Here is a 9752-nt window from a genome sequence, read left to right on the forward strand (position 1 = left end):
TAGTCTGTTCGCTCTAAACGCTGGCACTGCTCAACAAACTATGTCTACACAGGACATTTATTGTGGAATACACTTTCATTAAAACATCCACGACAATAGCCTATGAGCGTCCGTCAAAACAACGTGTTGTCAAAAACATTAGGACCCTGCGGAAATGAAGGGCCTCGAACACCTCGCTTGCACGATGGCTGTATGTCGCTTCCTGCATCTTCTGCAGTCGGAATAACAGTTATCTTTCTCTACAAAACGAGCAAGATAAAAGCAACGAAAAAAAAGGAAATGTCGTTAAGTCTTTACTAAGGTTTGGTTACCGTACCTTGCTCACCGTGTTTCACAGAGGTTGGATCAAGTTACGATCGGTCTATTAGAGAATCCATTGTGTCCACGTTCTGTTTTCGCTTCTGATTCCCCTGCGATCGTAGCGAACTGATGATGCCGTCTCTCTCTCTCTCTCCTCCAACAGCATATGGCATCACAGGCAACCTTAACCCTTGATGTAGAGCAAAACAAAATAGACTTTTAGATTCCCTCTATTTTATATTGTAAGAGACATGCCACTCGTAGGACTATTGGCGACAAAAAAAAAATCGGGACAACAATCGAACGGTTAGGCCTATGGATTATTTATTAGCCCACTGAACCGCCTGCTAGACCTGCGGGTTTATAGCCGATTCAACTCAACTCCACGATTTATGATTGAGTTGAGCGGCGACTCGTGTGGGCGGGCTGGAACTCCGACGTTACTTAAAATGACGTTTCTATAAAAAATAAATACTAATTTCAGCACACAAATAATTACAAATGACATTGTTATGTATAATTTAGTTTATAGCCCCTTATAGCGCAAAACCATTAGGCATGCTGGTGACCGAAACGTCAAAAGCTACACTTTCAAATAGGTCGATCTGAAATAAATTCAATCAACGTATGGCCCAATGAAACGTTACACACATCATAAAAAGGTATCATTAAGAAGAGTAAAACACATACTGGTTGTTAGGCTGTTCCTTGGGTAATGCAACAAAAATGTGACTGTCGGCAGCGACCCCGTGAGGAAATCTGTGATCACACAAGAAGAACAATGGTTTATGCTCACTAATTCAAAAGCAATCACCACATTTGACAAAAACACAATTAACTATTTTTGACGGGATGGTACGCTAGGCCTGTATTACTATTTGCGTGTTGTGTACAGTGCACAGCAGTGTAACAACAGCCAGAGGCACCTCCAAATGGCACCACTTTCATTTTGACACATCATCATAGGATTATCCACCCGCAATTATTTTTTTGTCAGATCGTTTATGCGATGGTGATAAGTGTGACGAGTTTCTGTTCATTGGTTTGTAGTCAAATTTAAACAATCCTTTGAAGAATGTCCCACTTCCATGCAAGCACCATTTGCCACGGGCAGCTGCTTTTTTTTAAATGCTGGGATAAATAGGATTTCTCTTGAGCCTAATACCTTATTCCTAGATTACAACAAAAATCTCTTTATCGTTTATGGGTTTAGGGGGTCTAAGAAGCCCTAATCTAGATGAGATCTTTTGTCGAGTTTATAGGATAGGCAACAGGCGTTAAAGTGTATTTTCATTACATTAAACATATGTTGTCTAAAAGTGTGTCCATTACCCTTCATTGATGTATACTGAACAAAAATAGAAACACAACAATTTCAACGATTTTAATCAGTCAATTTATATAATTTCATTAGGTCCTAATCTATGGATTTCTCATGACTGTGTAGGGGTGCAGTCACCCACTGGGGAGCCAGGCCCAACCAATCAGAATTCGTTTTTTTCCCCCCACAAAGGGGCTTTATTACAGACAGAAATTCTCCTCAGATTCATCAGCTGTCAGTGTGGCTGGTCTCAGACAATCCCACGTGTGATCCCACGGGTGAAGAAGCCACATATGGAGGTCCTGGGCTGGCGTGGTTATATGTCATCTGTGGTTGTGAGTATGGTTGGAGATACAGCCAAATTATCTAAAATGACATTGGAGGCTTTTGGTAGGCAAATTAACATTACATTCTCTAGCAACAGCTCTGGTGGACATTCCTGCAGTCATCATGCCAATTGCACGCTCCCCAAAACTTTGAGACATCTGTGGCATTGTTTTGTGTGAAAAAACTGGCCAGGTAGAACCGTTTTTGGTTCCAGGTAGAACTATTTTGGGTTCCATGTAGAATCCTATGGGGAAACCCTTTAAGGTTCTAGATAGTGTATTTTTTTCTCAGAGTGTAGGCTACTTGCACATATGGACTTATTTAGAATTGTTTGCCTTTATTTAACTAGGCAAGTCAGTTAAGAACAAATTCTTATTTACAATGATGGCCTAACCCGGCCAAACTATAACCCGGACTACGCTGGGCCAATTGTAAGCCGCCCTATGGGAATCAATCCATGGTCTGTAGTCACATCTCTGGCACTGAGATGCCAGTGCCTTCGACCACAGCGCCACTCGGGAGCCTTAATGTATTTTAATTAAGGTCTCTTTTGAAAAATGGATTATTATCTCGATGAGACTAACCTGGTAAAAATGAATGAAAAATGAGGAATAAACCAAGCCATCTCTTAAAATGCAGGCCTATCCCACTGAACATTATAATAACATGCAGGATTAAAGAGAAACGTGTCATCTATGAGGGATGTCATTGTGTTATGGTTCATAAATTGATAGAGTCATCAGTTTGCACTTGGAGACACTTTGGAAAGTGTCATGTCATAGGTATTTTTATGAGACGAAAATATAGGCATCTTTTCATAGGCTCTTACCATTGTGATTTGCTCACTCACCCTCTATAGAAAGAATACCATAGGCTATACAGTGCATTCGGGAAGTATTCAGACCCCTTGACTTTTTCTACATTTTGTTACGTTACAGCCTTATTCTAAAATAGATTAAATTAAATGGTTCCTCATCAATCTACACACAATACCCCATAATGCCAAAGTGAAACCAGATTATTAGATATTTTTGCAAATGTATTAAAAATAAAAAACCTTATTTACATAAATATTCCAACCCTTTGCTATGAGACTCAAAATTGAGCTCAGGTGCATCCTGTTTCCATTGATCGTCCTTGAGATGTTTCTACAACTTAGCTGTAGTCCACATGTGGTACATTCAATTGTTTGGATGTGATTTGGAAAGGCTGACAGTTGTCTGTATAAGGTTCCACATTTGACAGTGCATGTCAGAGCAAAAACCAAGCCATACGGTCAAAGTAATTGTCCGTAGACCCCCGAGACAGGATTGTGCTGAGGCACAGATCTGGGGAAGGGTACCAAAAAATGTCTGCCGCATTGAAGGTCTCCAAGAACACAGTCATTCTTAAATGGAAGAAGTTCGGAACTACCAAGAGTTCTTCCTAGCTGGTCGCCTGGCCAGACTGAGCAATCGGGGGAGAAGGGCCTTGGCCAGGGAGGTGACCAAGAACCCAATAGTCACTCTGACAGAGCTCCAGAGTTCCTTCCAGAAGGACAACCATCTCTGCAGCACTCTACCAATCAGACCTTTATGGTAGAGTGGCCAGACAGAAGCCACTCCTCAGTTAAAGGCACATGACAGCTCGCTTGGAGTTTTCCAAAAGGCACCTAAAGGACTCTCAGACCATGAGAAAGAAGATTCTCTGGTCTGATGAAACCAAGATTGAACTCTTTGGCCTGAATGCCAAGCTTCAAGTCTGGAGGAAACCTGGCACCATCCTTACGGTGAAGCATGGTGGTGGCAGCATCATGCTTTCGTAATGGTTTTCAGCAGAAGGGACAGGGAGACTAGTCAGGATTGAGGGAAATATGAACTGAGCAAAGTACAGAGAGATCCTTGTTGAAAACCTGCTCCAGATCTCTCAGGTACTCAGACTGGGGCGAATGTCCTTGAGTAGTCCAGCCAGAGCCCAGACTTGATCGAACATCTCTGGAGAGACCTGAAAATAGCTGTGCAGCGATGCTCCCCATCCAATCTGACAGAGCTTGAGAGGATTTGCAGAGAAAAATGGGAGAAACTCCCCAAATAGAGGTCTGCCAAGCTTGTAGCGTCATACCCAAGAAGACTTAAGGCTACAATCTCTGCTAAAGGTGCTTCAACAAATATTGAGTAAAGGGTCTGAATACTTATGTAAATTTAATTTCAGTTTTTTTATTTGTAGTAAATTAGCAAAAATTTATAAAAATCTGTTTTTGCTTTGTCATTTTGGGGTATTGTGTGTAGAATGATGAGGGGGAAAAACAATTGAATCTATTTTAGAATAAGGCTGTAACATAACAAACTGTGGAAAAAGTCAAGGGGTCTGAATACTTTCCCGAATTCACTATATGCTGTATTTTTCAGTTAAGACTTTAGTTATAAAAGAATTGCAGTACTGTCATTTTTTTGTAATCCTTTTGTATTGTTTATTTAAAGAACAAATACCATCTTCATGTTCAGCCATTATAATTTTACTTTGAGAAGGCCTACCCTAGCCTCTTATACAGTGCCTTGCGAAAGTATTCGGCCCCCTTGAACTTTGCAACCTTTTGCCACATTTCAGGCTTCAAACATAAATATATAAAACTGTATTTTTTTGTGAAGAATCAACAACAAGTGGGACACAATCATGAAGTGGAACGACATTTATTGGATATTTCAAACTTTTTTAACAAATCAAAAACTGAAATATTGGGCGTGCAAAATTATTCAGCCCCCTTAAGTTAATACTTTGTAGCGCCACCTTTTGCTGCGATTACAGCTCTAAGTCCCTTGGGGTATGTCTCTATCAGTTTTGCACATCGAGAGACTGAAATTTTTTCCCATTCCTCCTTGCAAAACAGCTCGAGCTCATTGAGGTTGGATGGAGAGCATTTGTGAACAGCAGTTTTCAGTTCTTTCCACAGATTCTCGATTGGATTCAGGTCTGGACTTTGACTTGGCCATTCTAACACCTGGATATGTTTATTTTTGAACCATTCCATTGTAGATTTTGCTTTATGTTTTGAATCATTGTCTTGTTGGAAGACAAATCTCTGTCCCAGTCTCAGGTCTTTTGCAGACTCCATCATGTTTTCTTCCAGAATGGTCCTGTATTTGGCTCCATCCATCTTCCCATCAATTTTAACCATCTTCCCTGTCCCTGCTGAAGAAAAGCAGGCCCAAACCATGATGCTGCCACCACCATGTTTGACAGTGGGTATGGTGTGTTCAGGGTGATGGGCTGTGTTGCTTTTACGCCAAACATAACGTTTTACATTGTTGCCAAAAAGTTCAATTTTGGTTTCATCTGACCAGAGCACCTTCTTCCACATGTTTGGTGTGTCTCCCAGGTGGCTTGTGGCAAACTTTAAACAACACGTTTTATGGATATCTTTAAGAAATGGCTTTCTTCTTGCCACTCTTCCATAAAGGCCAGATTTGTGCAATATACGACTGATTGTTGTCCTATGGACAGAGTCTCCCACCTCAGCTGTAGATCTCTGCAGTTCATCCAGAGTGATCATGGGCCTCTTGGCTGCATCTCTGATCACTCTTCTCCTTGTATGAGCTGAAAGTTTAGAGGGACGACCAGGTCTTGGTAGATTTGCAGTGGTCTGATACTCCTTCCATATCAATATTATCGCTTGCACAGTGCTCCTTGGGATGTTTAAAGCTTGGGAAATCTTTTTGTATCCAAATCCGGCTTTAAACTTCTTCACAACAGTATCTCGGACCTGCCTGGTGTGTTCCTTGTTCTTCATGATGCTCTCTGCGCTTTTAACGGACCTCTTAGACTAATCACAGTGCAGGTGCATTTATACGGAGACTTGATTACACACAGGTGGATTGTATTTATCATCATTAGTCATTTAGGTCAACATTGGATCATTCAGAGATCCTCACTGAACTTCTGGAGAGAGTTTGCTGCACTGAAAGTAAAGGGGCTGAATAATTTTGCACGCCCAATTCTTCAGTTTTTGATTTGTTAAAAAAGTTTGAAATATCCAATAAATGTCGTTCCACTTCATGATTGTGTCCCACTTGTTGTTGATTCTTCACAAAAAAATACAGTTTTATATCTTTATGTTTGAAGCCTGAAATGTGGCAAAAGGTCGCAAAGTTCAAGGGGGCCGAATACTTTCGCAAGGCACTGTACATGTTGCCCTTGCCTTTCTTTCTGTTCGGTTAGGTGATTCTTCCTGTCAGTGTCACCACAATGGTCCCTGGGCATGTAAAACACTCCAATAACAGCCCTGATGGGCACAGAGCCCTCTAAAATAACCCTGTGTACATGGTTTACCTTCCAGTGTATAATGGGATTCCATCTGTCTACCCTGGGGTGGCAGATAGCATAGTGGTTAGAGTGTCGGGCCAGTAACCGAAAGGTTGCTGGATCAAATCCTGAGCTGACAAGGTAAAAATCTGTCGTTCTGCCCCTGAACAAGGCAGTTAACCCAGTAGGCCGTCATTGTAAATAAGAATTTGTTCTTTAACTGACGCAAAAAAATACACATCATTTCACTCCATTGCCAGTGGCAGAATGATCATCCTTTGGGGTTAACCATGTCTCAAATGACACCCTATTCCCTACATAGCACACTACTTTTGAAAAGGGATTTTGAAAAAGAAGGGCACTATTTAGGGAATAGTGTGCCATTTGGGATGCATACCCAGCTCCCTAAAACAACGACTCACCACTGAGATGTTGCCTTGACTGAACCCTATATACAAACACATTCACTATATGCCATGAACATCATTCCTACCTATTGATAATAGGACTAGTGGTGACAGTAATAATGGTTGTGGAAATATGAATATCTTCAGCCTGCTCAAATGTAATGATTTATTGCTACTGACCATTTGCAGCCAGCAGATGGCAGAGCAACTTAACAGCCACCCCTTCCCTTCTCCAGCTTGGATACAAAAGAGAGCTGGGTTCTTAAAATCACACAGTGTGAGTCTGTCAGAAGATGCACGGATGTATCATTAATATGGACGGGCTTAAATGATTTCTATGTAACATCATTGGAATGTCCACATCCACATTGTATAATAAAATGAGTATTAGCTGTAAAGCTACTTCTACTATACTTGTATGTGTGACCCTATTCAAGATTCAAACCCACAACTCTGGTGGTGTTGCAAGCAGCATGCTGCAGCCAAGTGTCACCAGAACCATGTTCTGTAGGGTCCAGACCACTGTGTCTGCAGCAGGTTGGCTCACAGCAGGCACCCGTTCTCAAGGAGATTCATTGCAGCTGAGGACTTGAGTCTCTCAACTCAAGTGTGGCCTTCACACACACGCACGCACACACGCACGCACACACAGCTGTGGAGGAGTCTCCGTGGCAACGCCTCCCCTGCCTGTGGTAATGTGGCTGCACAAGCACACACACACCACAGTAATGACCCAGATTTGTGCTGCCTGTTGTCTCTCTGTCTGGAGACTCACTGTGATGACTGGAGCCTCCCCAGGCAACATGTGATTCATGTGACAGCCAAAATGACTCAATTGCGACCGCGGGTGGTGGTGGTGCACATGTTGTCAGGCATCAAGCCAAAATAAGTTTATTCTCAAAGCTGTGATCCACAGGCAGCGATGCTTTGCCTAGCCACGCCAGCTTTGTCCAGAGTGGCTCGTCATGTAGTTTCTAGCAAAGTGACAGCACGCCCAGTAGTGCAAGCCTAGGTATCAACAGCCTATCCAGTATGGTCTGGAAATTATAGTGAGCTTCGATTGGTCATTTGCGCTGCGATAGCAACTGACCAAACAGTGACTAGCAATACTTTGCTCAGGTCCGAAGAGCCATAAGGGCCTATGATGGTGCAATAAAATTGAATATATTCTAATATCTAAAAGTAGTAACAACCTCTAAATACAGATGCAAGACTAGAAGTCTCCAGTCTATCTGTTCCATTATCTTTGTTTTCTATTGCTTCGGGGATACATCTACTGTTTTGAGAGTGCTACTAGGCCTATCTCAAATGACCTGAACCGCCTGGTTCCACTAGGTGGCAGTATTTCCTCTAGTGACATAAAACATACTTGCACTCTCCAAACGGCACAAAAAACAACATGCTCACCATGAATCAAAGAGTGGGTCGCTAACAAAAATGGAAAGCACAGAGCAAAGGCGAAATGCATGCAATGCAAATAGTTGGTCTACTTCATTTCTATAGCCAATAGACAGTAGGCAGTCATTGTAAATAAGAATGTGTTGATAAAACCGAGTTGCATAGTTAGATAAAGGTTAAATAAATAAACATCTAATCTGGGCCTGGGGAATGACATGTAATGAGAACAACACAATTTAATAAATCAAGCATGTTTAGTGATAAAGCAAGACAGTAATAATCTCATCCATTCCAATGACTGGAATTTCACATACAGAATGTGGCTTTAACTATGTCTCTCTCTCTCTCTCTCTGTCTCTGTCTCTCTCTTTCTCTCTCTCTCTCTCTCTGTCTCTCTCTCTCTCTCACCCTCTCTCTGTGTTTGTGTGCGCGTTGTTTTTACTATCCTTGTGGGGACCAGAAATCCTCACAATAATTTGGGGACATTTCACCAGTCCCCCCATGGAAAAGGCTATTTTAGTGTTAGGTTTAGGTTTAGGGGTTTGGAGTTACGGTTAGGGGTTAGGAAAAATACGATTTAGAAAATAACCTACTTATTTTTAATTGATCAATGATTATAACATTGTTATAAAGATCCTTTTAGAGGGAAATTACAAGTACATTCATTTGTGGAATAAATTATCAAATTTCAGAATAATCCTTCATGATTCTTCACACCCTCTCTTTCAAAATCTCCATTTACCCCTAGCCTAGATTATTTAGCCAAAAAGCCGTTATTGTTGGTTAATATTGATGTTGCATACCCGAGAAATATGAGGCCAAAAGTTGGAATTCACAGACGAATTCAAACCCCTATAGCCAGCCCTCTCCGGAATTTGGGGGTAGCCGCCTACTATGCTGCTGCCTGCTGACACAACAGAGTGGACAAACGGGCCCTTTGTAAAGCCAACTCCGGGCAAACTGGTAGAGTAGAGCCCACCTGAATTGTGTGCCACTGAAAGGGCAGAGACGGTTAGACTACGGTGCCGGGTCTCCACAACTGAATGCCTATCAGAGAGAATGTCTTACGATGATTATCCTTTTGTATTTATTTTTCTATTTCGGATGAACTATGCTTGAAACCAATTGGATTTCAATTGTGGAGTGGTTTTGCTTTTGCCTAACGATGCGTAAACATCAATGCGCAAGCTGTGAGCACTATAGATTTTGTTTCATACAGGTGTCGGGCACCGCTGTTGTCTCCAAGGTCGCGCCAATGTGGACGGTTATGGTCATCACTGGAAGGACATAATGGAATATCTTTCATATCAACCCCGTCGAAAGGACACGAACAGCGTGGGAAAGCCAAATGTCTTGGATATGCATTTTCAACCCGGATTTAGCCCTGAGCGGTTTTAAGTCAGAAAAAGGATTAAACCATTTAGCATATGTTGTAAAGGTAGAGTATTGAAGTATCCAGCTTCTGCGCTGTGTACTATTGAACTGTCTTTAATAATAGCAATGGTCACCATGTGTTTTTACTTTGGCCTAATTGCTGATATAGACATGGTTCCAATTGAAATGGTACCTAATTCTGAGAAGCATAGAATTTTCAGAGGCAAACATTTCCGAGATTTTCTTTAATCTTCCTTTCAGTCAAAACAACGGTAACAGGTGCAAGCTGTGCCTCATTCAAGTCCATTGGGCAGTCAGGGAATAGTCAAGATCATGTCTGACAAACA

General features: G+C 41.7%; 1 protein-coding gene across 2 annotated transcripts in view; it reads right to left on the minus strand.

Moving 5' to 3' along the window:
- The window catches only part of LOC135553952 (neurabin-2-like), a 66390-nt gene extending 65720 nt beyond the window's left edge, over window positions 1-670 (minus strand). Inside the window, exon 1 of one of the 2 annotated variants that reach the window (XM_064985914.1) lies at window positions 326-670. The gene's annotated coding sequence lies outside the window, so the exon portion shown is untranslated. Of the gene's footprint in view, window positions 1-316 lie in introns of both variants that reach the window. The other variant, XM_064985913.1, reaches the window with a different exon arrangement.
- Window positions 671-9752: the final 9082 nt, after the last annotated feature.

The sequence above is a fragment of the Oncorhynchus masou genome, chromosome 14, assembly GCF_036934945.1.
Source record: "Oncorhynchus masou masou isolate Uvic2021 chromosome 14, UVic_Omas_1.1, whole genome shotgun sequence".
Classification (NCBI taxonomy): Eukaryota; Metazoa; Chordata; class Actinopteri; order Salmoniformes; family Salmonidae; genus Oncorhynchus; species Oncorhynchus masou.